This window comes from Bison bison, unplaced genomic scaffold, assembly GCF_000754665.1.
Source record: "Bison bison bison isolate TAMUID 2011002044 unplaced genomic scaffold, Bison_UMD1.0 scf7180017849488, whole genome shotgun sequence".
NCBI classification, from domain to species: domain Eukaryota; kingdom Metazoa; phylum Chordata; class Mammalia; order Artiodactyla; family Bovidae; genus Bison; species Bison bison.
In genome coordinates, this window is record NW_011480061.1 from 2,586 (window position 1) to 7,445 (window position 4,860).

Sequence of the window (4,860 nt, forward strand, 5' to 3'; positions counted from 1 at the left end):
CTGTGTGTGTCTCTCAATGTGTGTGTGTCTCTCTCAATGCTTTTAGTGTCTCTCTTAGTGTGTTTGTCTCTCATTGTGTGTGTCTCTTATCGTGTGTGTTTCTCTCAGTGTGCATGTTTATCTCTCAGTGTGTGTTCCTCTCTCTCAGTGTGTGTCTCTCAGTGTGAGTGTCTCTCACATTGTATGTCTCTCAGTGTGCATGTCTCTCTCACATTATGTGTTTGTGTATCTCAGTATGTGTGTGTGTGCATCTCAGTGTTTGTGTGTGTGTGCCTCTCAGTGTGTGTGTCTCTGTTATGGTCTGTGTGTCAATGTCACAGCGCTGGTATCTCTCTCTAAGTGTGTGAATTTCTTTCAGTGTATGTGTTTCTCTCTCTAAGTTTATATGGGTCTTTCTCAGTATGTGTGTCTCTTTCTCAGTGTGTGTGTGTCTCTCTCAGTGTGTGTGTCTCTTTCAGGGTGCTAGTCCGGCTTCTCATTGTGTGTTCCTCTCTCCCATTGTGTGTGTCTGTGTGTATGTGTCTCTCATGGTTTGTGTGTCTTTCTCCCACTGTTTGTGTGTCTGTGTGTCTGTGTGTATGTATGGTCTCTCTCTCAATGTGTATGTCTGTCTCTCTCAGTGTGTGTGTGTTTCTCTCAGTGTGTGTCTGAGTATGTGTGTGTGTCTATCAGAGTGTGAGGGTCCCTCTCTCCTGTGTTCATCTCTCTCAGTGTGCGTGTGCGTGTGTGTCTCTCTCAAAGTTTGTGTATCTATCAGTATGTGTGTGTCTCTCTCAGTGTGTGTGTGTATCTCACTGTCCGTTTGTGTTGCTGTGTGTGTGTTTCTATCTTTCAGTGTGTGTGTGTGTGTGTGTGTGTGTGTGTGTGTGACTCTTTCAGTGCTGCACTCGATGGCCTGGAGGTCCTACTTGTTCTGGATGTCCACCCTAGGTGATGTTGACCTAGCAGACTGGTGGGGCCTGGGGATGTGAGCAAGTTGCAGCCAGGGCAGGAGGATGAGGGGTCACCTGGGAACAGGCATTCAGGTGTACAGGACTGGGTGAGGGGCAGAGGGGACAAAAGGCACGTGCCCCCTTCATGTCCCTTAAAGTGGGGAACAAGGGGGCTCCTGAAGCCGGAGGAGCTGTGGTGTGTGGAGTGAAGAGCCCTCGCGGGGTCCTGGTGCCCGTAGGCCTCTGCACAGCTCAGCATGTCCTCTGCGGCCCTGCAGGAGGTGGAAGCTTCAGGTGCTGGACTTGCACTGGAACTCCCACCAGGACTTCTGGTCCACGTGGTCTGGCATCATGGCCAGCGTTTGCTCACTGCTAGAGCCTGAGCCAGCCCAGCCTATGCAGAAGAGGTGCAGGGCAGAGGTGCAAACGGGGCTGAAGCCAGCGTGGGCCCCTGTGCAGGCGCTGGTCGACCTGTGCCTCAAGGAGGATACCTTGGAACAGACCCTCGGCTACCTGCTGCAGAAGGCCAAACAGAGGAGGAGCCTGCTACACCTGTGCTGCCAGAAGCTGAGGATCATCGCCATGCACATGCAGAACGTCAGGGTGATCCTGAAGGTGGTGCAGCTGGACTCTGTCCAGGACCTGGAGGTGAACTGCACCTGGAAGCTGGCCATGCTGGGCAGGTTCGTGCCGCACCTGGGCCAGATGGGCAACCTGTGCTGGCTGCTGCTCTGGCACATCCACGTGTTGCCACACACTGACCCTGACCAGGAGGAGTACTGCATGGGCCAGCTCATGACCTAGTTCCTGAACTTACCCCACTTGCAGGAGCTCTACCAGGACTCCATCTCCTTCCTGGATGGTCACCTGCACCAGGTGCTCAGGTAAGGCATGGCACCAGCTCCGCAGACCAGAATGGGCCTCTCTCATTTCGTTACCATTGGGGCGTCTACTCTGTGCCCCCTGGGGTCATTGCCAGGGGCCCCCAGCCACTCCGAAGTCCTCACGATGCTGCCGCTCTGTCCCTGGGCATCTTATCGGGTCATCTCCCTGGTTAGGGTCAGAGGCGTGGCCTAGGTTAGATGCTGTGAAAGGGGACTTCTTGCTGGGAGTCTGCCTAGTAGGGGTCAGGTGTGATGCCTTTGGGAATTCTTTCCGAGAGAGTGATGTCTTAGCTGAGGTGGTGACAGATAACTAAGTGAGGAGGACATTGGTCCATCAGATGTGAGTTTTTCAGTCTGAAGCTCTGTCTCTCCCTCCCACCTGCCACTTCTGTCCTGAGCTGTTTTAGGCTCCAGATGAGCTGTGGGAAGTGGGTGATTCTGGAGATGACAAGGAGGGATCAGGAGGGGAAATTGTGGCTCCTAAGCAGTCCAGAAAAGAGAAAAAGTCAAATGAGCATCATTGCTGAAGTGGCTGCAATCTCTCTAAGCCCAAATGACAATTATTATTTTCCTCTAAGACTTCTGAATACGTAGGAAATCCTCAGTAACAGATTATCACTCTGCCTTGAACACAGTGATAAAAGCTGAGACGATGCAGCCTAGGCTGTCTGTATAAATAAGTTGCATTGATTTCCTTTTTGGCAGCTGCAAACTCCAAACATTATGAATAAATATGTTCACTGAGAAAACAGAAGAAAGAAAGAAAAAGAAGAAGAAAGAAAGAATTGTAGGTGGTGATGGCCGGTTTGTGGCCCCCGAATATCTGGGGGATATTCGCCCAAGGATCATCTGTAACTGCTGGGACCCAGCAGCCCATGTCCACTGCATCCATCCTTCCATTGAATTCAACTAGTCATGTCCTGTAAAAACATCTTAATTCCTGCTAAACAAATACTAGCAAGCTGAAATAGGCAAATGACATTTGTTTACTGTTTGTTTCCCACATTGAAAATAGTGTATCGTTTTCTGCAGGGGGAGGTCATACCCATATGAGCATGAGCTTGTGTCCGGAAGACCCCCTGCCTTCCCATCAAGAAGGTGAGAGGCCAGCTCCAAGCCAGTGAGATACCTTGTGTTCCGGTGAAACAAACCTCTCCTTCCCACATCCCGCCACCTGCCACCTCTGCCCCGGGACTGACTGCCCTCTTTCTCCCCAGGTTCCTGAAGACCCCTCTGGAGACCCTGTCGATCACCAACTGCCTGATTTCAGAGTGAGACCTGACATACCTGTCGTAGCTTGCTGAAGGACCTGGGCCTCAGTGGTGTCAACCTGACCAGCCTCAGCTTGGAGCCCCTGCAGGTCCCGATTGAGTGGACCTCGGCCACCCTGCAGGACCTGGACCTGGACGAGTGCAGCATCATGGACACCCAGTTCAGTGCCCTCCTGCCCTCCCTGAGCTGCTGCTCCCAGCTCGCCACCTTCAGCTTCTGTGGCAACCCCATCTCCATCGCTGTGCTGGAGAGCCTACTGCACCACACCATGGGGCTGAGCAAGCTGAGCCATGTGCTATACGCTGCAGCCCTGGAGAGCTATGAGGACGTGTGCAGCACCCTGCACCTTGGCCTTCTGGCTCAGCTGCATGCCATGGTCAAGAAGCTACTGTGCGAGTCTGGGCAGCTCAGCATGGTCTGGTTCAGAACCAACCCCTGTTCACACTGCAGTGACCAGATCTTCTATGACACTGAGCCCATCCTTTGCCCCTGATTCATGCCTGCATAGGCCAGCTCATGAGTTGCAGGCTTTGTCCCCGGCACTGGGACACTGCCACCCAGACCTCAGTGTATCTAGAAGGAACACAAATCACAGTTTCAGGCAATTGTTCAGTACACTAGGGAAAAGGAAAGGTGATTTACAGTAGGCTGAGGGGAGGGTTTGGTGGGATTTTTGGAGAGATGTGTTCCTACAAAGTTAGAAATGTGAATCTGAATTTTGGAGGGGGATTTTTGGGCTTGGGCGGTTGATGGTGTCATTACCCCTGTGTTGGATTGTTCCAAAGAAATAAAGGGAACTGCAGTGTCAATCATTTGGTGCCCTCTGTGATCTGTGATGATGATTCTCCCCTTTAAACACATGACTCTCCTGTTAGTGGTTAAATAAAAGGGCCTGAGTGTGAGTGGGGCCTAGATGCTTTCTGATAGGCAAGGATCGGCTACAGGAGTTCAGAGCACCATTTACCTACTCCCCGTGGTTCTCATTTCCAGGGCATCTTCACATTTCTGAGGCCGTTCAGTCTGTCATCATATACAAGGGGCATCCTCAGGGCCTGGAATGAATTAAGTGTCCAGGAGTGAGCACCGCTGGAGGGAACCTTCTTCCAAGGGCCCCTCATGGCTAAGCCCACCCAGACCATGGACTGGAGAATTTTCCCCAGTGGATTCAGCAGATCCAAAGCCTCTATCTCGAACCCTGGGCAGTGACAAGATGGATTCACTGTGCAAATTCAGGCCCGGAGTCCTGGGGGATATTCACCCGCAGACCATCCAGAGCCTCTGGGACCCACCAGCCCGTGCCCACTTTCCCACTGCTCAGCTGTATTTGACTCTTTGGGACCCCATGGACTGTAGCCTGCCAGGCTTCTCTGTCCATGGAATTCTACAGGTGAGAACACTGCAGTGCGTAGCCATTCTCTTTTCCAGGAGATCTTCCCAACCCCAGGATTGAACTTGGGTCTTCTGCATTCCAGGCAGATTTTTTACAATCTGAGCAGCCAGGGAAGCCTCCTGTTTCTAAGAGACAACCCAACATCCCTAAATCCATTGTCTAAGTGTGCTTTTATGCCACTAATATCCCCACAAGTTTTATTTTGTTTTTACATTAATAAAAACTTTCACACACAATTATTTATTCAAAGGCTGAAGGAAATCCATTCCCAATTGCCAAAAAATGTCACTTCCGAGTTCAATATTTCAGTGTTGAGGGTAACTTGGCATTCTTCTCCTTGGTGTGATTCATCTGTAACTTTTTTTTTTTTTTAATATATAAA

At 51.0% G+C, this 4,860-nt stretch overlaps 1 pseudogene; it reads left to right on the forward strand.

Annotated features, from left to right (window-relative positions):
• The first annotated feature begins 874 nt into the window (after positions 1-874).
• LOC104993872 lies at positions 875-3,596 on the forward strand (annotated as a pseudogene).
• Positions 3,597-4,860: the final 1,264 nt, after the last annotated feature.